This window comes from Bos grunniens, chromosome 21 (genome assembly GCF_055505025.1).
Source record: "Bos grunniens cultivar Pamir isolate PY7600 chromosome 21, Bosgru_T2T1.0, whole genome shotgun sequence".
Lineage (NCBI taxonomy): Eukaryota > Metazoa > Chordata > Mammalia > Artiodactyla > Bovidae > Bos > Bos grunniens.
In genome coordinates this window covers 32,526,137-32,552,383 of record NC_141185.1, presented here as the reverse complement: position 1 = coordinate 32,552,383, position 26,247 = coordinate 32,526,137, and the positions used below count along the sequence as shown (strand labels likewise).

At 36.9% G+C, this 26,247-nt stretch overlaps 1 long non-coding RNA gene across 4 annotated transcripts in view; it reads left to right on the top strand.

Annotated features, from left to right (window-relative positions):
* LOC147349339 (uncharacterized) overlaps window positions 1–26,247 on the top strand; it is a 415,290-nt gene that overhangs the window by 293,341 nt on the left and 95,702 nt on the right. The window contains exon 3 of one of the 4 annotated variants that reach the window (XR_015150381.1): window positions 20,323–20,385. The exons of the other annotated variants lie outside the window; for them this stretch is intronic. This is a non-coding gene — a long non-coding RNA (uncharacterized LOC147349339). The remainder of the gene's footprint in view (window positions 1–20,322; window positions 20,386–26,247) is intronic. 4 annotated transcript variants of the gene reach the window in all.

Below are 26,247 nucleotides of genomic sequence, written 5' to 3'. Positions count from 1 at the left end.
ATTAATTATCCTTTTATTGAAACAGATTTGTAAAGATACATGTATGCATATATTAGGTTTTTAAATGAATATAATACAGATGAAAAAAATATTAAAAATAATGGTGAATGCAAGAGCACTTAGCAAAATAAAGTAAGTATCAAATTTTTTTTTTAAACTTATTACTGGCTAGATGAAGAGAGTCTTACGTGAGATTTGATGACAAAGGAAAGAAAATGGAGTCTGCAGTTCCTGGTGCTGTTTGGTGCTATATGACAGTGAGAAGGGCAAGTGAAAGCATAAAGGTCCAAGATCTGCTCTGGGGAAACATGGTCCTTTTGGACAAACAGCTAAATCCAACTGCCTTGACTATACATCTTCTTAGCAAAAGCATACCGCTTAAGCACTCTTTACGGGCATACAGAAGCTGATTCATTGTAGCCAGTTTTATATTCAGGAAATGTGCTTTCAACAAAATATTTGGGATTCATCTGAGGGACTATTAAAATAGAATTCAAATAAGAAGGCATATCTGCATTGATTTGAAAATGTTTATTAAGCTACAAATGCATTCTTTTCATTTTAACTAATTTAATAGGGATTCATTTTCCTCTAATGTGTGGATTATAGGTCTGCATTTTATTTGTTACATATTAAATTATTAAGTGTAAAACTTTTGTTTCTAGCACACAGATATCTTTCCAGTATTCCATCTAGATGTGGCCTACATATAGCATTTTAATCATCATTTCTTTAGAAAATATTGTAAACTTTGGCAGATGTTGGTGTTTCTTTTCTCATTATTTATTATTATTTTGATCATTATATAATGTTCTCACTTCAAATCTAAATCTGGAATCACTTTATCACCTCTATAAATGTCTTCTGATATTTACTTGCTTATAGTCATATCAAAGACATTTTCACATTTTAAACACCCAAATAAATCAGTAATTATGCATTGTATTCCCCAATCCATATCTCTAATGAGAGTATCCATCTGTCTGTCTTCCTCAATATCTCTATATCTATATATAAGAAAAACTATCACAATGAATTTTTTTAGTTTTTAGAAAGTTTTCATTAGTGTATAAGCTATTTGAAAACTAAATTTTTCATTAGTACATAAGCTATTTGCTAGTATTTTATAAATACATTGGGGCTTCCCTGGTGGCTCAGAGGTTAAAGCCTCCGCCTGCAATGCTGGAGACCTGGGTTCAATCCCTGGGTCAGGAAGACCCCCTGGAGAAGAAAATGGCAACCCACTCCAGTACTCTTGCCTGGAGAATCCCATGGACGGAGGAGCCTGGTGGGCTACAGTCCACGGGGTCACAAAGAATCGGACATGACTGAGCGACTTCACTTTTTATAAATACATTATTCATTTAAAAATAATGAAAGTAGTCTGTGGAAGGTACAAGAAACATAGGGAACCCAGAGCCAATACTGCAAGGATGAATATGTCTAAGGATAGCTGGTGAGAACAGTGGACCAAGAATGGATCCTTGGAGTAAAGAGAATAACAGAAATTGATTTAAATGGAAAGGGTTAGAGGATATGAGAGGGGACTACAGGATGTAATTTAATTAGTCAGATGTATGAACATAGAGGGACAGTTGTAATTGAGAATTTAATAATGCTTCTGAAGTTTGTTCAGAAGCCTATCACTTTCCTTTCAGCAATAACAAAAGGAAGAAGGAAGGAAAGTCGCTCAGTCGTGTCTGACTCTTGCGACCCCATGGACTGTAGCCTACCAGGCTCTTCCCTCCATGGGATTCTCCAGGCAAGAGTACTGGAGTGGGTTGCCATTTCCTTCTCCAGGGGATCTTCCCGACCCAGGGATCAAACCCAGGTCTCCCGCATTCCAGGCAGACGTTTTAACATCTGAGCCACCAGGGAAGCCCAGTAACAAAAGAGGTTGTCTCAAATCAGATATTCAACTTGGAGGCACAAGTTTTGAAAACTGAAAATCATGAGGTTTAAGAGGTAAGCTATGTCAGTCCATTCAGGAAACCCAGTTCTTCTGTATCAGATGCTGAAAATTCCTTAGAGTAGTAAATCATTTGAACTTATTAATATGTAACTAATTGTTTTGCTTAAACTTGAACAAATAACCAGGGAGGAAGAGTAATCCATAAGGGTGCAGAGCTTAATTTTATCTCAAGACCTAATTCTAAGAATAACCTCTGTGAATAAAGCTTGCCTATGGTAGAAGTGAACTTTGAAGTTTCCAGTGTTTTGTCACAAAAAAATGTTATTTTTAATATTTACTGGAAAAGAGTGCATGAAAAAATTAGGTTAACTATGAAAATCTAGGTGTCCAATAGTTTCACAAACATATATTTGTGACTATCACTGCTAATGGCACTAGGAAAAGACCGTCATTTAAATGTATTGCCAGGATTTCTTTCCTCAAAATGATCCATTTTATTCAAGTTTACATATTTTGAGACTAGTGTGTTTGATGTTAGGGCATAATTATCCAACATTGTTGATTAATTTTTAATATTCATTAATTTTTATATCTGATTATAAAAGCCTTTTGGGTACCTGGACCCACTTCTAATGTGTGGGAGGGTGATTTTCCCCATACCACCAGTGCTCCATAGCCACCAGCCGGGTGTCCTATAATTCAACTCAATTCAAACATGGTCATCTACCAGTGTTTCCCTTGTGGCTCACAAGAATCTGCCTGCAATGTGGGAGACCTGGTTTGATCCCTGGGTTGGGAAGATCCCCTGGAGAAGGGAACAGATGCCCACTCCAGCATTCTTGCCTGGAAAATTCCATGGACAGAGAATCCTGGCAGGCTACAGTCCACGGGGTTGCAAAGAGCCAGACATGACTGAACGACTAACATTTTCATTTTCACTCTTGCAGGAAGACAGCTACAGTATTAACATATATAACTACAGTTTGAACTAGATGTTTAGATCCAGAAGGAATCTAGCAAAGTCTGTTAAAATTCCTCTCTGTGTCCCACTGTCTCTGCATTGCCCAGCAAATGTTTCTCTATAAAACATTTGCTTTTCCATGTCCATGTGAATTCCCTTCCTTCTTTTTGAAAGTTCCAAACCACTACTCTCAGCATCCTATTGTGTCTTTAGCTGTAGATAGTCTTTAAGGTGAGGGATTCAGCCCTTTTGGCAAGTTAATTCTCTTGAATTTCTCCCCCATATACATGCTATTAAACTTTTGTTTGATTTTCTCCTATTATCTATCTTAAGTCAATTTAATTCTTAGACCAGCCAAAAGAACCTAGATGGGTGGAAGAAAATTTCTTCTTCCCTAACATTATAAATCACAGTGTCATAAAAAGTAAATACCACCTACTCTGTAATATGTAGAGAATACCAAAAACCATACAAAATGGATTTTCAATTACTATAAAACTACTTTGCTATATATACATCTTTTCTAGCTACTTACAAAGAGACAGTGTAGGTAATATTCCAAATGGAATGCTTCAGGCTTATAAAATAAAATGTTTAATGTTGTGACTTACCTATTATAATTAATATTAAAGGAAACACAACTATAATAACTTGATCAAATATGTAATGGGAAAATCCTTTTAACCAAATATTTCTAATTTAAAAAGAAATATATATAGGTACATATTGTAGATAGTATGCATATTTCAAAATACAAGTGTAAAGTGTTGATTAAAAGAAAAACTCTCAACATAAAAGTTGTTTTATTTGGGGACCCTACTGAGGACTATAGCTCAGGAGGTAGATAGCCTTTCAGACTGCTCTTAGGAACTGCTCCAAGGAGGTAAGGGAGGAGCCAGGATGTCTATATACATATGAAGCTTTTTATTTTCTGGCTAGGTAATATAGTTAAGCGTAAAATATTACTGCTAATCATAATGAACAGACATCTCAGTCTAACAATTTTAAGTGCTGTTCTATGTGTGGGAAGATGCAAGAATCTGGGATCACTGAAATTTGTCCTTAGATATTTATCTTATTTGTCCTTAGGCATGTATCCTCCATGCCCTGGAGGAGGGCTTGGCAACCCACTCCAGTATTCTTGCTTGGAGAATTGCATGGACAGAAGAGCCTGGCATACTGCAGTCCGTAGGGTTGCAAGGAGTCAGACATGATTGAAGCAACTTAGCACACGTGCACACATGTATCTTAACTGGGCTTCCCTGGTAACTTAGTGGTAAAGAATCCACCTACCAAGCAGGAGACTCAGATTCGAGGTTTGGGTCAACTCCAGAAAGATTGCCTGGAGGAGGAAATGGCAACCCACTCCAATATTCTTGCCTGGAGAATCCCATGGACAGAGGAGCCTGGGGGCTACAATCCATAGGGTCAGAAAGAGTCAGACACAGCTGCAGCAACGAAACAACAAATATATCTTAGTTATCTGGGGCCAATGTACAAAGCCCAGCATGCTTTCTGTCTTTCTCAAGCCTGAATTCCCCTCGGGTACACTGTAGTAGTTAATGGCTTGATCCTTGTAGAACTGCAATGGCAGGCAGCAATTTTTTTTTTTTAATTTACACAGTTTACCATATATTTTTGCAATGATACTTAGTAGAGATAATACATGTGAAGTGAAGCACTTAGCTCAATACCTGGCATAGAACAAAAGTTTTTGATTCTTTTGTTTTTCATTGCTATATCTTGGACTATGATGGGCTGATATTTGTTATGCTCTGTGGTATGTGCTTGCGTGTGTATATGTGTGCTAAGTCTCTTCAGTCATGTTGGACAGTTTGTAACCTCATGGATTGTAGCCCACCAGGTTCCTCTGTCCCTGGGCTTCTCCAGGCAAGAATACTGGAATGGGATGCCATTTCCCTCTCCAGGGGATCTTTCCAACCCAAGGATCAAACCCTAGTCTCTTATATCTCCTGCATTGGCAGGTGGGTTCTTTACCGCTAGCAGCCACCTTGGAAGCCCCCAAGGTACTCTATATGTTGCTAAATAATATATTTATGCAAATAAGATTTTAGAAGAATCTTTTACAAGCAAATAAAAGATTTTTCTGGAAAAAAACTTATCAGCAGAATTCTTGTAATTGCAGACACTTAAGCCTTCCATTAGGTGCTAGTTTATTCCTTATTTGAAATGCTGCAAACTCTGAAAGTTTATGTTGTCCTTTCCTCTAATTCTAGATTTGTGAGATATTCTAGCATTGTGGTTTGTACATTGCCTTTAATACACAAATAGTTTTACTAAAGTTAATTCATTAATTTTCAGAGAGGTTAAACATTCATTTTATAATAATTTTATAATATCAAGTATTAACTGTCTATATGTCCCATAATATATCTCAACCCTTAACTAACAAAGTTGTCAAGCTGATACAGTGCTGATAATTAATATGGTCTGAATTAAATATAACTTGCTGAAACTTCATTCCTTCCCCTGATGACCTGGTCTGTTATTTTTGAGCAGTGTTCCTTCTACTTCTCCTTGGCATCTGAAACTATGTCTTTTTTTTTTTTTTTCTTTTCTTTTCTTTTTAAACTTTACATAATTGTATTAGTTTTGCCAAATATCAAAATGAATCCGCCACAGGTATACATGTCTTTATAATCATTTGTTTAACAAATGCTCACCTTTCCAGAACAATTGTGTTTCCTTAGCCTTTTTAAGAGGCTCCAGAGAATTCTCTGTATAAGAGAAATACACATTTCCAGTTTTTGTTGCCAGCATTCTTTCCTCCTTTCCTGATGATGTTAGATTCTATTTATGATTTTGTTAGCCTTGAAGAAATTAATTAATTCCTCCCTAAATTGTTTTCCCTTTCAGTTAAAATAACAAGACATGTTAGCAGTACTCTGTATGAATTGCTTTGACAGTGTATGACTTACTGCGTTGATTTTTCCATGATTCTTCAAGTAGTTAGTCACTTCTGAATTCTCTCTGGCATCTCTGATCAGCCTTTTGCAGAAAACAATGTTTTTCTTTTCTTGATTTGAGATTTATAATTAGGACCTATTGTTTATTTGTCTTGTCAAATTAACTTTATTTGAGGGAACATGTTAGGTGTAATTTTGACATATCTTTAAAGCAAAATTTAGAATATTTGCTGACAGTGTTTAGTTTTGCCATTTAAATAAAATATTCCCTACAGTAAAGTATGTAAAGCACCACCTTTACTGCTATTGATTTAGATAAGACACAATTTTTTCATAGATGTAATCCTCTTTTCAAGGCAGGGGCTAAAGGATTCCCCTTTTCATGTATGATCTTTTCAGGCCAGGTGAATATTGTTTAATGTGCTGAAGTAGTCATTTGTCCTAGAAATGATACTGTAGATTCCAAAAGTTCCATTGAATAATATTTGTACTGGTTTGAACAAATTTCAGTAGCTATCCAAAAGATAATAAACCTAAGTGAAATAATATATATTTACTAATATTCCTGATTTTTTCTCCCTAAAATCCTGTCCTCAGGCTAACGCTTTTTAAGAGCAATTCAGAGTTTAGTATGTACATTATGAAATAGTACTTACAATCTTTCAAAATGTATGTTAAGTTTCTAACATGTTAATTCAAGTTAATTTTAAAGTGAGCTAAGAGTACATAGATTAAAAACAAGTTGAAGGTCATAGAAAAGAGAATGCAACTGTCATTTATTAATATTAATGAAACATTCCCCAAACTAATAACCATAGGCCCATACTTGGTTCAGTATCTACATTATAAATCTAGAGAGTGAAAAGCCATATGTCATAAAGAAGTGATTAAACTCTAAGTTGTTGAGCTCATCAGTGAGGTTCAAATTAAAGCACCTGAAGAATCCAAAGAACATCGGAAAAAAATGATGAAATTTGAAATCTCATTTGAGTGTGCATCATCTTCTAATATATTAATTTGTAGCGAAAGAGCATAAAGGCCTGGTTCAGCTGGGAGATCTGCTTCTAATTCATTAGATTGCCTTAGATAATAATAATCATAGTGATAATGATAATAAAAACAATAGTTAATAGTAACTGAGTGGTTTGGTGGTGAGACATTGTATAGATGGTGTCTGCACATAATCCCATAATATTTTTTAACAACCTACTTATTATTATCATGTTATATAAAAGGAAATCAAGTTTAGAAAATTAAAGTAACTTGCCTAAGTTCATCAGTTCAGTTCAGTTCAGTCGCTCAGTCGTGTCTGACTCTTTGAGACCCCATGAATCACAGTACACCAGGCCTCCCTGTCCGTCACCAACTCGCGGAGTTCATTCAAACTCACGTCCATCGAGTCGGTGATGCCATCCAGCCATCTCATCCTGTGTCATCCCCTTCTCCCCCTGCCCCCAATCCCTCCCAGCATCAGAGACTTTTCCAATGAGTCAACTCTTTGCATGAGGTGGCCAAAGTACTGGAGTTTCAGCTTCAGGATCATTCCTTCCAAAGAACACCCAGGACTGATCTCCTTTAGGATGGACTGGTTGGATCTCCTTGCAGTCCAAAGGACTCTCAAGAGTCTTCTCCAACACACACAGTTCAAAAGCACCAATTCTTCGGCGCTCAGCTTTCTTCACAGTCCAACTCTCACATCCATATATGACCACTGGAAAAACCATAGCCTTGACTAGACGGACCTTTGTTGGCAAAGTTATGTCTCTGCTTTTGAATATGCCATCTAGGTTGGTCATAACTTTCCTTCCAAGGAGTAAGCGTCTTTTAATTTCATGGCTGCAGTCACCATCTGCAGTGATTTTGGAGCCCCAAAAAGTGAAGTCTGACACTGTTTCCACTGTTTCCCCATCTATTTCCCATGAAGTGGTGGGACCGGATGCCATGATCTTTGTTTTCTGAATGTTGAGCTTTAAGCCAACCTTTTCACTCTCCTCTTTCACTTTCATCAAGAGGCTTTTGAGTTCCTCTTCACTTTCTGCCATAAGGGTGGTGTCATCTGCATCTCTGAGGTTATTGATATTTCTCCCGGCAATCTTGATTCCAGCTTGTGCTTCTTCCAGCCCAGCGTTTCTCATGATGTACTCTGCATATAAGTTAAATAAGCAGGGTGACAATATATAGCCTTGACTCACTCCTTTTCCTATTTGGAACCAGTCTGTTGTTCTATGTCCAGTTCTAACTGTTGCTTCCTGACCTGCATATAGGTTTCTCAAGAGGCAGGTCAGGTGGTCTGGCATTCCCATCTCTTTCAGAATTTTCCACAGTTTATTGTGACCCACACAGTCAAAGGCTTTGGCATAGTCAATAAAGCAGAACTAGATGTTTTTCTGGAACTTTCTTGCCGAAGTTCATACAGCTTGATAAAGTTAGAATTAAGAATTTAAATTCAGATTGTATGACTCTAGGAACTATATCCCTAACTTCTAGTTACAGTTACATAATTTATCTGAATATCAATTTCTTTACCTATAAGTAGAAATTGTAAATTAAAATGTGTAGAACTGCTCTGAGGTTCAGTTTTCAGTTGAAAAAAAATGTTTAAAGAATACCTGTTCTGCACTGGAGATAACAGTACTATGATATATACTATAATTTACAGACATATATACTATGTCTGGGGAAACCAATACTTCTTACTCTTGTGGCATTTGTGGTATACTGTGCGGTAAGGATAAGTGAACAGGTAATTAAAATAAAATGTGGTAAGTCACCCTTAATTGTGCTCCTTTCTTCGCCCCCATATCCAACTATCAACAACTTTATTTGGGTCTACTTACCCACATATTCTAGTAGTCATGCATGGATATGACAGTTGGACCATTAAGAAGGTTGAATGCCAAAGAACTGATGCTTTCAAATTGTGATGCTGAAGAGGACTCTTGAGAGTCTTGGACAGCAAGGGGATCAAACCAGTCAGTCCTAAAGGAAATCAACCCTGAATAGTCATTGGAAGGACTGATGCCGAAGCTGGAGCTCCAATACTTTGGCCACATGTTGTGAAGAGCTGACTCATTGGAAATGATCCTGATGCTGGGAAAGATTGAGGGCAGGAGGAGAAGGGGGCGACAGAGGATGAACTGGTTGGATGGTATCACTGATTCAAGGGACATGAATTTGAGCGAACTCTGGGAGAAAGTGAAGGACAGAAAAGCCTGGTATGGTTCAGTCCATGGGGTTGCAAAGAGTCAGACAGGGCTTAGTGACTGAACAACAACCCGCATATCAAATCTAATCACCTAACCATTTCTATTGCTAAAATCCTAGGTCAAGGCAGAATCAATGTATCCTTCTTGGTGAATATTAATAAAAAGACTTTTAACCAGCTCACTTGCTTACCAGGCTCTTAGGAACAGGATACACTGATAGAGGAATGAGTGGAAGGGGCAGATGGCCCAGGGTTGGTGGGTAAGGTCCTGAAGAAGAGTCTACAATCTCCAGTGCTATCTGCTGCCTGCATAGTTATAAGATTTAACTATGGCAGAGTTCAGAATGGAGACTCTTTCAAGAAAGGTGAACCTTAAACTAAGGAGAAGGAAAATATGGCATCTTAGTAAAACTAAAGGATTTCAGTTTGTTGGAAGAAAAGATTATCATATGAGGTACCCCTGAAATGAGACTGTCAGATCATACAGAGTCTTACAGGGTATATTGCATGCTCAGTTGCTCCATTTTGTCTCTTTGTGAACCTGCCAGGTTCCTTTGTCCATGGGATTTTCATGGCAAGAATACTGGAGTGGGTTGCAATTTCCTCCTTCAAGGGTTCTTCCAGGCCCAGAGATTGAACCCAAGTCTCCTGTCTCTGCATTGGCAGGCAGATTCTTTACCTTTGAGCCACCATCTCCCTAGGAAATACTGAGGATATTATAAATTACCTTTAAAGTTATAAATTTCTTAGACGTTTTAAGCAAGAAGAATTATGGTAAATTTGTAAGATATTATATTTTATTAATAAGAATGTTCATAATATATGTGGTACTTGGATTATCTGTATTTTACGTGGTCACTGATATTGTTAGATTCTCATCTGTCTTGTACTGTTTTCTATTCTAATCTTATTTTTATTTCCTTTATTCTTACCAAGAATTTAGCTCTGCTACTCTCAATATTGCTGCTTCCACATCCATTTTATCTGCCCAAGCTGCCTATGGGTACCTTAGATTGACATTAACCCTTCATGCCACTGAGTCACAAGTAAATATAAGTTCCTGACCTGCCTACTCCAATGGCCCTTGTGTTCAACAGTCTTTTCTGCTTCCCAGGGCCTTCCCCTTGTGAGTCCCTTAGATAATGAGCTGAGCAAAACTCTGCTTTTTGGCTTGAATTGACCAATCTGGCTTTAACTTGGGAACCCCAAAGCATTCTACACATGGACCTTAATAAAGTCATGCCCCCCAGGTCCTGCTGCAGACTGCCTGCATCCTGCCTTTACCTCATGTGTGGCCCTTCGAGGCATGCTGCATGTTTTCTACGGGATCTTTGAATAATAAACTTCTGCATTTTAGTTTTCCTATGGCCTTTGGTTGAACAGAGGCCCATTATCCTGGACTCTACCTAACACAACCAAGTCATTGTTTTCTGTCATTGTTACATTCTTTTTTTAAAGTCATTATTATGTTATTTTTTTCTGTCTTTTTATGGATTTGTGGATTACTTTAATCATTTCACGAATCATTTTACCTCCTTTGCTGACTGGTGAGCTGCAACTCATTGTTCGGTCATTTTACGGTTGCCTTATAGTGTACATCATCATATCACAGTCTGCCTTCAAGTATTACAGCACTTTTCCATCTTCCCCTCCTGGATTTGTGCTATTGTTGTCACGTCTCTTGTACATATCTGTTAAATTCACAGAAAATTATTATTAAACAGTCATTTATCTTTGAAATAAGGTTTTAGATCACAAGAAAAAATGAAATATGTCCATCTGTGTAATTTTCATTTCTAGGCCCTCTTCATTCCTTGTTTTTATCCGGTTGTCTTTTTTCCCTCCCATCTGAAGAAAATGTCTTTTATGTTATGCTGGTCTGCTGGTGATGTCTGAAAAGTTTGACTTCACATTTTTGGGAAAGATATATTTACTTAGTAGATGAGAAAGCATTTTCTTTCAGCACTTTAAAGATCCTCCTCCATTGTCATCTCACTTACATATTTTCTATGAGAAATAAATCATCCTTATCTTTGATTTTGTACATAAAATGTATTATGTTAAATACGTAATTAGTTTAAAGATGTCTTTTCCTCTGGCTGCTTTAAAGATTTTCTATCACTAAGTTTGAGAAATTTGATTATGTTGTGCCTTGGAGTATTTATTTTTAATGTCTCTTGTACTTGAGATTTATTGAGATTCTTAAATTATGGGTTTCTATTTTTCAAGTTTTGCAAACATTGTAACCATTATTTCTTCAAAAAATTTTGGTCCTTCTTTCTTCTCTGATATTTCCTAACCTGTGGAGATTCCAACTGTGTGTATATGAGACCACTTGAAATTGTTCCACGGCTCACTTGAACCCTTCACTATTTATTCCTTTTGCTCTCTGTGTCTTATTTTGTATAGTTCTTCCTGTTGTGTCTCAGAGTGCACTAACCCTTTATTTTCTGCAATGTCTGATCTGCTGTTAATTCCATTCCATGTATTTTTCATCTCACAAATTGCAGTTTTCATCTTTAGCAGTTCAGTGTGATTCCTTTTGAAAATATTTATATTTCATATTTCTACTTAACTTTTGAATATATGAAATGCAGTTATTGTTTCAGGAAGGAGGGTAATTTGTTACTTCACCTTCTTCAGAGTTAGAAGTTCCTTCCTCTTGGTTTTAGCCAGGTACATGGCTATCTAGCTAAAGACCACAAATCTATCTACCCTTATAGACTTGTGTGACCATATGAATAATGTCTGACTGATGGAATAAAGGTAGAAGTAGTAAGTCACATTCTGAGCCCTGCCCTTTAAAGAGATGCACCTGGACCCCTGATTCTTTCTTCCAGTTGACTGATTGTAGTGACAAGAACAAGGAAAGATGCCTGAGCTTGAGAAGAGTAGAGCTTCTCAGTCTCAGAACTGAGAGTGAGAGACAATATCATGTTTTGACACAGCCACTGAATTCTTGAGTCTTACTTTTGCAACAGAATAGTCTGTACTAAATAAGAAAAAGAAGGATGTTTTGAGGGAAAGCTATAAATTCACCCTGGGGATTTTTGAGTTTTAAGCCTCTGCCTGGCTAGCTCAGTCATAAGAGCATGAGACTGTTAAAGCCTCTGTGGAGATGGATATACAAGTGTGAATGCTTCTGAAGCCCGAGACAGAGTTCTAGGTGGAGATGTGGACTTATGAAGAACCACCATGTACCTGGAAAATAAAATTACTGTGTGTGGTTGTACAATCAAATGCTTGGTTCAGTGCACAGTTGTAAGAGAAGAAAGCCTGGGATAGAAATATAAGATAGTATTTCTCAAACTTGGCTGCACTTTGGAATCAACTGGAGAGTTTAAGGAAAATATATTGAATCCTGAGTCTCTCCTCCAGATATTTCTTATTAATCAATCACTATAGGGTATAACCTGGGCATCATTATATATAAAAACTGCATGGGTGATTCAGATATGCAGCAAAAAAGATAATTGATGTTTTAAAATATAATAAAACAAGAGAAAATTGAAGTGTGCTCACAAAGAAGACATAGAAGCAATAGGACATATGATGGAGGAAATCTAGGTGCTATAGGATTTTAATCCAGTTTTGCATAAAATCAGATCAGTCGCTCAGTCGTGTCCGACTCTTTGCAACCCCATGAATCGCAGCACGCCAGGCGTCCCTGTCCATCACCAACTCCCGGAGTTCACTGAGACTCACGTCTATCGAGTCAGTAAATGCCTGTATGTGATTGTGAGTTTCATGTATTGTAAAAAGTACTGAGTTTGAGAACATGTTGAATTGTGTAACCTAAATCAACTAGATCAGAACCTCAATATAATGAGGTATAAAATGTGGGTAATAACCCATTCCATTTCACCTCATCACTCTAAGTATAATAAGATATTTGACAGAATCTTGCAAACAATAATGTTATACCATTCCCAAGTGAGGTATTTCAAGTCAAATTACTTCAATCTTGACTTGCTACATTTCTACTTTCATAGGAAAATTAGGCGTATGTTTTAAGAAAAGTGACTCATGATGGGGAATTCATGATGAATATAATTGACATAATTATTTCATTTTCCTTTTCTTCATAGTGGCATGACTTCATCACCATTATAACTGCTATAACAGTTCTGTTAATCATGTTTCTGATGAAATTACCAGTTAGTAGCAAGGAAAGGCAGACTTCACAGAAGCAGTAGGTTCTCTCATCATTGAACTTGCAACCAAGAACTGAGAAAAGTCTTATTGAATAATGGCAAGAGGAACCATCACGGTTCATGCATGGAAGATACTGTATACTGATATCCAGTATCTGGATATCCAGATACTGGATACTGATACTGCTATCAAAGAATATATGATTTTCATTCCTTCCAGAGAGATTTCAAGCTTAGTCTTGGAATGGAAGCACTAGGAAAAAACATACTTATTGAATCTCTTTAATGCTCAGATTGACAAAAAAAAAAAAGGAGAAACAAGAAAAAAATATACCATAGGGAATAACCTTACCCAGAGGAAAAATTAAAAGGGTGACTTAGCAAGTTATTTGCATCTCTAATTTCTGTGACCTCACTCGAATTGGGAATACTGAAGTGATCTTGCTGTTCTGATTAGAATGCTTACAGAGAGCAAGCAATTACACCCTAAGTGAATCAATAAAAGGCTAACAGTATAAAGGCAGTAAAACAGAGACTTACATCACCATCTAAATATTAGATACCAAAGAAGAAACTGTAATGTAGCTATATAGACATATGGAGATGCCATACCTTAATCTGTCAAATTATGCTTAAAAAAAAGTCCTGAACAGAAGTTAGGAAAATTCACACCAGGATAAACTAAAGAATTGCATCATCCTAAAGGTTTATATGGTAAAAGAGACCACATTTCTATATGTTGAGAAAAAAGCTTCAACTTGAAGAAAGTGTGGTTGTATAGAAGATAGGAGACCTAAAACTTGGATATTAAAATATTTAGTCACCTGGAAATTATGATTTTACTTTATATCAATTTACTATAATAGTCTCATGAGGTAGTTTGTTTTGGGAATGTCTATTTTATTTTTTATTTCTGTGTTCACTACTTTATCAGTATCAGTAATGTGTTATTAGATGTCTTTGTGTAATAAACGCTTGTTGGGGGATAGGTGAAGGTTAAATACCTTTGGTTCTACTTTTAAGAATTTGCATTCCTACAAGATAGAAGCAAAAATGCATATTTAATATTAAAATTCAAGATAGAAGATTATGTATATCACATAATATATGAGTATAATTATATGTGGGAGGTAATATTTACAAACCATATATCTAACAAAGAATCCATTCATATCAAGAATGCATATATGCTATGCTATGCTATGCTATGCTAAGTCACTTCAGTCCTGTCCGACTCGGTGTGACCCCATAGACGGCAGCCCACCAGGCCCCGCCGTCCCTGGGATTCTCCAGGCAAGAACACTGGAGTGGGTTGCCATTTCCTCCTCCAATGCATGAAAGTGAAAAGTGAAAGTGAAGTCGTTCAGTCATGTCCAACTCTTAGCAACCCCATGAACTGCAGCCTACCAGGCTCCTCCGTCCATGGGATTTTCCAGGCAAGAGTACTGCAGTGGGGTGCCATTGCCTTCTCCCTCATTAGCTACTAGGGAAACACAAATTAAACCAATAATGATATTACTGCATACATATGAGAATGGCTAAAATAAAGCAATAATAACACAAATGCTAGTGAAGATACTGAAAAACTAGATGATTCATACATGATTGGTTAGACTGTAAAACAGGACAGACTCCTAGGAAGCAGCTTGTCAGTTATTCAGTTCAGTTCAGTTCAGTACAGTCACTCAGTCATGTCTGACTCTTTGCGACTCCATGAACTGCAGCAGGCCAGGCCTCCCTGTCCATCACCAACTCCCGGAGTTCACCCAAATTCATGCGCATTGAGTCAGTGATGCCATGCAGACATCTCATCCTCTTCATCCCCTTCTCCTGCTGCCCCTAATCCCTCCCAGCATCAGGATCTTTTCCAGTGAGTCAACTCTTTGCATGAGGTGGCCAAAGTACTGGAGTTTCAGCCTCAGCATCAGTCCTTCCAGTGAACACCCAGGACTGATCTCCTTTAGGATGGACTGGTTGGATCTCCTTGTGTCCAAGGGACTCTCAAGAGTCTTCTCCAAACCGAAGTTCAAAAGTATCAATTCTTCGGCACTCAGCTTTCTTCACAGTCCAACTCTCACATCCATACATGACCACTGGAAAAACCACAGCCTTGACTAGATGGACCTTTGTTGGCAAAGTAATGTCTCTGCTTTTGAATATGCTATCTAGGCTGGTTATAACTTTCCTTCCAAGGAGTAAGCGTCTTTTAATTTCATGGCTGCAGTCACCATCTGCAGTAATTTTGGAGCCCCAAAAAAGAAAGCCTGACACTGTTTCCCCATCTGCCATTTGCCATAAAGTGATGGGACAAGATGCCATGATCTTAGTTTCTGAATGTTGAGCTTTAAGCCCACTTTTTCACTCTCCACTTTCACTTTCATCAAGAGGCTTTTTAGTTCCTCTTCACTTTCTGCCATAAGGGTGGTGTCATCTGCATATCTGAGGTTATTGACATTTCTCCCGGCAATCTTGATTCCAGCTTGTGTTTCCTCCAACACAGCGTTTCTCATGATGTACTCTGCATGTAAGTTAAATAAGCAGGATGACAATATGCAGCCTTGACGTACTCCTTTTCCTATTTGGAACCAGTCTGTTGTTCCATGTCCAGTTCTAACTGTTGCTTCCTGACCTGCATATGTTTCTCAAGAGGCAGGTCAGGTGGTCTGGCATTCCCATCTCTTTCAGAATTTTCCACAGTTCATTGTGATCCAGAGTCAAAGGCTTTGGCATAGTCAATAAAGCAGAAATAGATGTTTTTCTGGAACTCTCTTGCTTTTTCCATGATCCAACAGATGTTAACAATTTGACCTCTGGTTCCTCTGCCTTTTCTAAAACCAGCTTGAACATCTGGAAATTCATGGTTCATGTATTGCTGAAGCCTGGCTTGGAGAATTTTGAGCATTACTTTACTAGCATGTGAGATGAGTGCAATTGTGTGGTAGTTTGAACATTCTTTGGCATTGCCTTTCTTTGGGATTGGAATGAAAACTGACCTTTTCCTGTCCTGTGGCCACTGCTGAGTTTTCCAAATTTGCTGGCATATTGAGTGTAGCACTTTCACAGCATCATCTTTCAGGATTTGAAATAGCTCAACTGGAATTCCATCACCTCCACTAGCTGTGTTTGTAGTGGTGCTTTCTAAGGCCCACTTGACTTCACATTCCAGGATGTCTGGCTCTAGGTCAGTGATCACACCATCGTGATTATCTGGGTCATGAAGATCTTTTTTGTACACTTCTGTGTGTTCTTGTCTCCTCTTCTTAATATCTTCTGCTTCTGTTAGGTGCATATCATTTCTGTCCTTTATCGAGCCCATCTTTGCATGAAATGTTCCTTTGGTATCTCTAATTTTCATATACAACACTAAACATGTACTTATCACAAGGTCTAGCAATCAAACTCTTGCAGATTTACCCCAGAGAAAGAAAAATATATGTTCACACAAAAGCTAAGACATAAATATTCATACCAACTTTATTATAATAGTTCCAAACTGGAAACAATTATTCCTCAATCCATGAATGGTTAAACAAATGATAATAAATCCATATCATAGAGTGTTATAAAAAGGAGTGATGTACTGATATGTACAAAAACTGGGAGTGATCTCAGAGAAATTAAGCCAAGTGGGAAAAGCCACCATTAAAAGGTTACAAACAGTATGTTTCTATCTATAAAATATTCATTAAATAACAAAATTATGAAGATGATGATTAGATTAGTGTTTGCCAGGTATTAGCAATGGGTAGTCGATGGCACCCCACTCCAGTACTCTTGCCTGGAAAATCCCATGGTTGGAGGGGCCTGGTAGGCTGCAGTCCATGGGGTCGCTAAGAGTTGGACAAGACTGAGCGACTTCACTTTCACTTTTCACTTTCATGCATTGGAGGAGGAAATGGCAACCCATTCCAGTGTTCTTGCCTGGAGAATCCCAGGGATGGGGGAGCCTGGTGGCTGCCGTCTATGGGGTCGCACAGAGTCGGACACGACTGAAGCGACTTAGCAGCAGCAGCAGCAATGGGTAGTGGGGAAATGGTGTAAGGATATAAGGAAACCTTATGTTTGGTGATGGAACAGTGCTGTATTTTGATTGTGGCGATTGTTACATAAATCTGCACATGTGATGAAGTTTGTAGAATTTATACTAATCTGTAAAATGAACAGATGAGTGAGCATAGGACTGGTGAAACCTGAATAAGCTCTGTAGATTATACTAAACTTCTGTTTTATATTGTAATATAGTTTTGCAGGATTGGGGGTAAAACTGGTTTAAAGGAACATGGGACTTCCCTCTATAGATTTTGGTTTTTCTAATTCATTAGATATTCTAATGAATATCTATTTCAAAATAAAAAGATAATAAATGATACAGATATTTACAGTGAAGAAACAAGATGTAATTTCATGAAAAAAAAATGGAAAGGAACCTAAATAATGATAAGGATTTGGCTTGCTTAATGGACTTCCCTGGTAGCTCAGATGGTAAAGAATCTGCCTACAATGCAGGAGACCAGGGGTTTGACCCCTGGATTGGGAAGATTCTCTAAGAAGGGAATGGCGAACCCACTCCAGTATTCTCGACTGGAGAATTCCATGGACAGAGGAGCCTGGCTTGCTTAACATTTAGAGGGCTCCATGTTTAAGACAGAAGGACCTTATTAAAGAGTATATTTAGATGCATGTGTTCAAAGCCCAGAGAGTTGTATGTTTGTTCTCTATATCTTTCTCTTTTTCTGATTGTCTGTCAGTTCAGTTGCTCAGTCATGTCCGACTCATTGCAACCCCATGGACTGCAGCACGCCAGGCCTCCCTGTCCATCACCAACTCCCGGAGTTTACTCAAATTCATGTCCGTTGAGTCAGTGATGCCATCCAACTTTTCATCCTCTGTCATCCCCTTCTTCTCCCACCTTCAATCTTTCCCAGCATCAGGGTCTTTTCTAATGAGTCAGTTCTTCGCATCAGGTGGCCAAAGTATTGGAGTTTCAGCTTTAGCATCAGTCCTTCCAATGAATATCTGGGACTGATTTCCTCTAGGATGGACTGGTTGATCTACTTGCAGTCCAAGGGAATCTCAAGAGTCTTCTTCAACACCACAGTTCAAAAGCATCAATTCTTAAGTGCTGAGCTTTCTTTATAGTCCAGCTCTCACGTCCATACATGACTACTGAAAAAACCATAGCTGATTGTCTGTAGGGTGAGTTAAAAAAGGGAGTTAGCTTGGGATTCTAGAATACTGTAAACAGATGAGAGTGTTCAGGGGCATAAAGGCTACTTTGCACTGGAAGTACAGTTTGCATTTGGTCTTCCAGAAATAGTTTATCGAGTTCATACTATTTGTCCTTTTCAGCATGTACAAATATATGTATTAGTATGATCTTCTTGAAAAAAGTATTATTTCCTAAGAGAAAAATTGAAAGTGAAATACAGAATTGCATTTCTTTAAACCATAAATGCTCTATAAATGTATCACGGAGCAGTAAATATTTATTTCACTTTATATTGGGCTGTATTGTACTAGAAAATGTATTGGAATGTCTTTGTTAATATTATTAAATTTTAAAATTAAAATGTTTATATTTTAATATTTCTTGTATTTGCATATTAATTTCATTATCTTTTAAATCAGTCTGAAAAGCCATCAAAATGCACATTCTAAATGCCATTTATGTACCTTTGTTGGAGGTAGGAGAGGATTGGTGCAGTTTCTGAGAAATAAAGATTAATATCCTATTCATCTTTAGGTTTTTTAGATAACACACTCTTCTTTTTATTATATAAAATAAAATGCTAGTAAACCACTTTGAAGAATGTTACACCTAACTCCATAGCTCTTAAACAGAGTTTCTCTTTATTGCAAATCAATATTGGATATAACTGCAACTTTTTACATACCTTTTACCTTTATTTATAATAATTCATTTCCTTTCCCCAAATATTAAGGTCTACTTGCCAGCCTGTGCAGATCACTGAATATAATCTATATGTTACTGCCCAAAACAGCTACTTGAGGAGAAATTGTAAACATCAGAGCAAAATGTAATCCTTTTTCAAAATTGAAAGCCCAGGTTGAAATAAATGAAAGCCTTTCATGGAATCAATGCTGTCTATTAAGTATTTAGATAGAAGTTGGCTGCCAGTTCTCAGCATTCAAGCTACAGGTAAACAACTGTGGGTCAGGAATATCACATATATAGTTGTCTAGAATGTTGAGTAAATTCTACTCCCTAGTTCATGACACGTCATCATAATCTGCTTAAGTTCCTTCTCTTCCTTTATACATGATTTATTCATTTAAATGAATGAATGAACCTCTCTCTCTCCATTTCTCTCCCTTTGTGGACAACCATTCTGATACAGCTAGAGTTCATCCTTTGGTCTGTTTATGTTCTTATAAAATGTGTATGTTGTTTTTGATGTATTTTAGTTTAATAACATTATAAGTTTTGTTCTATGTTTTGCTTTATTTTCTTAGTGCTGTCTTATTTACTATGAATATCTAGTCTGTTGCATCTATACACTGTACAACAGTGTACATCTACCATATCTTGTATGTCCAATTCACCAAAAAAGGGATGAGGATAATACTTCTTCCCTTTCCACTGATAGGTGAGTGAGCATCCTTTCCTTATGGACTGTGTCTGTCCAGGAGAACTGCTAGGTCATGCCATATGTACATTTAATTTAACTAAGAACTGTCAGTTTCCTCTCTCAAGGAAGTGTACCAGTCTTCCATCAAACCAGCAGGACTCTGGGTTCCATACCCACGTAGCCCCTTGAATATTGACATTATTCAGCATTTAATTCTTTTTTTTTTATTGTAAACTTTTTATTTTCTTTTGAGGTATAGCTGATTAACAAATAGTTTTGTGACAGTTTCAGGTGAACAGCAAAAGGATTCAACCATACATATACATGTATCCATTCTCCCCCAAACTCCTCTTCCATCCAGGCTGCCACATAACATTGAATAGAGTTCCATGTGCTATACAGTAGGTCCCTGCCTGTAATCCATTTTCAATACAGCAGTGTATACATACCTGTCCCAAATAGCAGAACTATCCCTTCCTGCTACCCTTCTCCCCTAGCAACCATAAGCTAGTTCTCTAAGTCTGTGAGTCCGTCTGTTTTGTAAGTAAGTTCATTTGTATCATTTCTTTTTAGATTCCACATGTAAGGGATGTCATATACTTCTGCTTCTCTGTCTGACATGCTTCACTAAGAACAGTAAGTCCATCCATATTGCTGTAAATGGCAGTGTTCATTCTTTTTAATGTCTGAGTAGTGTTCCATTGTATATATGTACCACATCTTACTTCTATCCCTGTGTCGATGGACATTTAGGTTGTTTCCATATCTTCACTCTTGTAAACAGTGCTGGAGTCGGCATTTAGTTCTTAATCTCTCTGGTATACAGTGACATTTAATTGTTGCTTTTTTAAATTATGTCTCCAACTCACACTTTATTTGAGAATCTCTTTATATTTTGTTCTACTTTTAGATTTTCTCTCTGTAAATCACCTATTCATAATGAAACATATTGCCTCCAGCTTTGTACTTCTTATTCAACACTGCTTTAGCATTGGGGCTTTTTGTTATGATTCTATACAAATTTTGCATATTATTAATTCTACTTCTTTGAAATGTACCATTGGAATTTTGATAGAGATTGTACTGAACTTGTAGATTGCTTTGGATAGTAAGAGATTGTAATAATATTAATTGTTCTAATCCATGAACATGGGATATCTTTTCACTTGTATCATCTTTAAATTCTTTCATTAATATCTTGCAGTTTTAAGTATGAACATATTTCACCTCCTTGATTAAATTTATTCCTAGGTATTGTATTCTTTTAATACAATTTTGAGTGGAATTAGTGTCTTTATTCTTCTGCTGTATCATTATTAGTATGCAAAGACAAAAGAGTTTTTTTGTATTGATTTTGTGTCTTACAACCATACTGAATTCTTTTGTTAATTCTAAAAAAGTTTTTTTTTTTTGATGGATTCTTTAGGGTACTCTGGAGAAGGCAATGGCACCCCACTGCAGTACTCTTGCCTGGGAAATCCTATGGATGGAGGAGCCTGGTAGGCTTCAGTCCATGGGGTCACTGAGGGTCTTACACGACTGAGCAACTTCACTTTCACTTTTTACTTTCATGCATTGGAGAAGGAAACGGCAACCCACTCCAGTGTTCTTGCCTGGAGAATCCCAGGGACGGGGGAGCCTGGTGGGCTACCGTCTATGGGGTCACACAGAGTCGGACACGACTGAGTGACTTAGCAGTGGCAGTTAGGGTACTCTGTAAGTAATATCATATCATCTGCAAATAGTAACAGTTTTACTTTTTCCTTTCCGACTGGATGCCTTTTAATTATCTTTTTTGCCTAATTGCTCTGATTAAGACTTCCAGTACTATGTTGAACAAAAGTAGTGAAGGGGGGCAATCTTGTTCTTGAACTAGAGGAAAGGGTTTTCACTGTTCACATTTTGAGCATGATCTTAGCTGAGGGCTTGTTGTATGTGGCCTTCATTATGTTGAGGTGACTCAGTGGTAAGAACCCACCTGCCAAAACAAGAGATGCAGGATATGCAGTTCTGGTTCATCTGTGAGTTGGGAAGATCTCCTGGAGGAAGAGATGGCAACCCATTCCAGTATTCTTGCCTAGAAAATCCTATGGGCAGAGGAGGCTGGTAGGCTACAGCCCACGAGGTTGCAAAAAAGTAGAACACGACTGAGCACACATGCATACACATTCCCTCTATACCCACCTTGTTGAGAGTTTTTTTTTGTAAACGAATGTTGAATTTTGTCAAATGCCTTTTTTGCATCTATTGAGATGATCATATGATTGTTATACTTTATTTTGGTAATGTATCATGCTGAGTGATTTGAAGATGTTAAACCATCCTTTAATCCTTGGTATAAACCTCATTTGATCATAGCATGTGATCTTTTGACTTTATTGTTGAATTTGGTTTGTGATATTTTGTTGAGGATTTTCACATATATGTTCACAAGGGATACTGGCCTATACATTTTCTTTCTTATGGTATCCTTGTCTGGTTTAGGTATGAAGTTACACTAGTCTCATAAAATGACTTTATAAGAGTTCTCTCTTTTATTTTTGAAGAATTTGAGAAGGATTTTTTCTTGATTCTTCTTTAAATGTTTGGTAGAATTCACCAGTGAAGCTGTCTTTTCCTGGACTTTTGTTTGTTTGGAGGTTTGTGATTACTGGTTTAATCTCCTTACCAATAATCAATCTGCTAATATTTTCTGCTTCATTATGGTTCAGTCTTGGTGACTTGTATATTTCTAGGAGGTTATTTTGTCTATGGTATCCTGTTTGTTGGCATATAATGATTAATAGCAGTCTCTTATGATCCTTTGTGTTTCTGTGGTATCAGTATTCACATATTCTTTCTAATTTCTGATTTTATTTATTTGAGTTATTTTTCTTTTTTCTTGGTGAGTCTAGCCAAAGGCTTGTCATTTTTAAAGATCTTTTCAAAGAAACAGCTCTTAGTAATCTCTATTGTCTTTATTTCTCTTATTTCTGCTCTAATATTTATTTCCTTGTTTGCATTACCTTTGATTAAACTTCTCAGTTTTATCATCTATAAAACCTGCAATAAATTGAATAAATGAATAGATTTTAAAAAAAAAATCCTTGTATGGACAAAAGTTGAAAATCATCTAGCCACACATTAAATGCTAGTATGTGAGTCTGGTGGGCCAGGAATTTTACATTCCCCCTAGAAAAGTAAAGAAGAAATAAAATAAATACAATTTTTCTTTCTTAGTACTTTTTGTGTCATGAATATCTAACATATTGTTTGCCAGGAATCAACTTTGTGCTAGAAAAATATGACTGCTTTCACCAAGAAAGTGAAACAAGTTCAGTGTACTAAATTTTATTGAATTTAATGGACAAAATCATTGTAATATTTTTACACTATTGCTAGAAGATTTACAGGAATGAAATGTAAAACAGGTATACCTATTGTCAACTTCAAATTCAAAAATACTCATAAAAATTTTGTACTTAATATGAATGTCTGTGTTGACAAGATTGCCTGGTACTCTTTAAACTTTGGAATTACTCCCTTTTTAAACATTCAGTAGGAAGAGAAGAATGTTCATCAAGGCAGGTATGAAACTACATGCACAATTTCTCAGTCATTTTAATGGAAATTCTGTATTTAACTCCCCACGCTCTCATTAAGCACAACGTAAAAGAAGATGCTTTAATCTGTTTAATTGTTTATGAAGTTTTATATTTTTTCTATGAAAATGACTTTTCTACTGAGTTGATTTTATTCATTCTGAAGACATGGAATATAGTCATTTTATTTTTACTTTAAGAAAATGCCTTTAAAATATATCGAAAAGAAAATACCATTATAAAATAACATTAGAATTTTGAAAATGCAATAAAATGTAATAAGCATGTGATTATCAAGTACAAATGTGAATATATATATATATATATGGCTTTATATCCAAATTTAATCTCTACACCTCAGTATTAACATATTCATCTTATTGCAAATACAAAATAACTAATGGGAGTTCAGCAAAAGTGAAGTGAAAGTCACTCAGTGTGTCTGACTCTTTGCTACCCCATGAACTATACAGTCCATGGAATTCTCCAGGCCAGAATACTGGAGTGGGTAGGCTTTCCCTTTCCAGGGACTCTTCCGAACCCAGGGATCGAACTCAGATCTTCCATATTGTGGGCAGATTCTTTACCAGCTGAGCTACAAAAGAAGCCCAATAATACTGGAATGGGTAGTCTATTCCTTCTCCAATGGATCTTCCTGAACCAGGACTCGAACTGGGGTCTCTTGTATTGCAGGCAGATTCTTTAACAACTGAGCTATCAGGGAAGCACCTTTGTAGAAAATAGATTTTTTTTTCTCTTTTTATTTTTATTATTATTTCATTTTATTTTTTAACTTTACAATATTATATTGGTTTTGCAATTTATCAAAATGAATCCGCCACAGGTATACATGTGTTCCGCATCCTGAACCCTCCTCCCTCCCCATACCATCCCTGTGGGTCGTCCCAGTGCACCAGCCCCAAGCATCCAGTATCATGCATCGAACCTGGACTGATGACTCGTTTCATATATGATATTATACATGTTTCAATGCCATTCTCCCAAATCATCCCACCTTCTCCCTCTCCCACAGAGTCCAAAAGACTGTTCTATACATCAGTGTCTCTTTTGCTGTCTCGTATACAGGGTTATCGTTACCATCTTTCTAAATTCCATATATATGTGTTGGTATACTGTATTGCTCTTTTTCTTTCTGGCTTACTTCAATCTGTATAATAGGCTCCAGTTTAATCCACCTCATTATAACTGATTCAAATGTTTTCTTTTTGATGGCTGAGTAATACTCTATTGTGTATATGTACCACAGCTTTCTTATCCATTCATCTGCTGATGGACATCTAGGGTGCTTCCATGTCCTGGCTATTATAAACAGTGCTGCAATGAACATTGGGGTACACGTGTCTCTTTCAATTCTGGTTTCCTCTGTGTGTATGCCCAGCAGTGGGATTGCTGGATCATAAGGCAGTTCTATTTCCAGTTTTTTAAGGAATCTTCACACTGTTCTCCATAGTGGCTGTACTAATTTGCATTCCCACCAACAGTGTAAGAGGGTTCCCTTTTCTCCACACCCTCTCCAGCAGTTATTGCTTGTAGACTTTTGGATCACAGCCATTCTGACTGGTGTGAAATGGTACCTCATAGTGGTTTTGATTTGCATTTCTCTGATAATGAGTGATGTTGAGCATCTTTTCATGTGTTTGTTAGCCATCTGTATGTCTTCTTTGGAGAAATGTCTATTTAGTTCTTTGGCCCATTTTTTGATTGGGTCATTTATTTTTCTGGAGTTGAGCTGTAGGAGTTGCTTGTATATTTTGAGATTAGTTGTTTGTCAGTTGCTTCATTTGCTATTATTTTCTCCCATTATGAAGGCTGTCTTTTCACCTTGCTTATAGTTTCCTTTGTTGTGCAGAAGCTTTTAAGTTTAATTAGGTCCCATTTGTTTATTTTTGCTTTTATTTCCAATATTCTGGGAGGTGGGTCATAGAGGATCCTGCTGTGATGTATGTCGGAGAGTGTGTTGCCTATGTTCTCCTCTAGCAGTTTTATACTTTCTGGTCTTAGGTTTAGATCTTTAATCCATTTTGAGTTTATTTTTGTGTATGGTGTTAGAAAGTGTTCTAGTTTCATTCTTTTACAAGTGGTTGACCAGTTTTCCCAGCACCACTTGTTAAAGAGATTGTCTTTAATCTATTGTATATCCTTGCCTCCTTTGTCAAAGATAAGGTGTCCATAGGTGCATGGATTTATCTCTGGGCTTTCTATTTTGTTCCATTGATCTATATTTCTGTCTTTGTGCCAGTACCATACTGTCTTGATGACTGTGGCTTTGTAGTAGAGCCTGAAGTCAGGCAGGTTGATTCCTCCAGGTCCATTCTTCTTTCTCAAGATTGCTTTGGCCATTCGAGGTTTTTTTCTATTTCCATACAAATTGTGAAATTATTTGTTCTAGCTCTGTGAAGAATATCATTGGTAGCTTGATAGGGATTACATTGAATCCATAGATTGCTTTGGTTAGTATACTCATTTTCACTATATTGATTCTTCCAATCCATGAACATGGTATATTTCTCCATCTATTAGTGTCCTCTTTGATTTCTTTCACCAATGTTTTATAGTTTTCTATGTATAGGTCTTTAGTTTCTTTAGGTAGATATATTCCTAAGTATTTTATTCTTTCCATTGCAATGGCGAATGGAATTGTTTCCTTAATTTCTCTTTCTATTTTCTCATTATTAGTGTATAGGAATGCAAGGGATTTCTGTGTGTTGACTTTATATCCTGCAACTTTACTATAATCATTGATTAGTTCTAGTAATTTTCTGGTGGAGTCTTTAGGGTTTTCTATGTAGAGGATCATGTCATCTGCAAACAGTGAGAGTTTTACTTCTTCTTTTCTGATTTGGATTCCTTTTATTTCTTTTTCTCTCTGATTGCTGTGGCCAATACTTCAAAAACT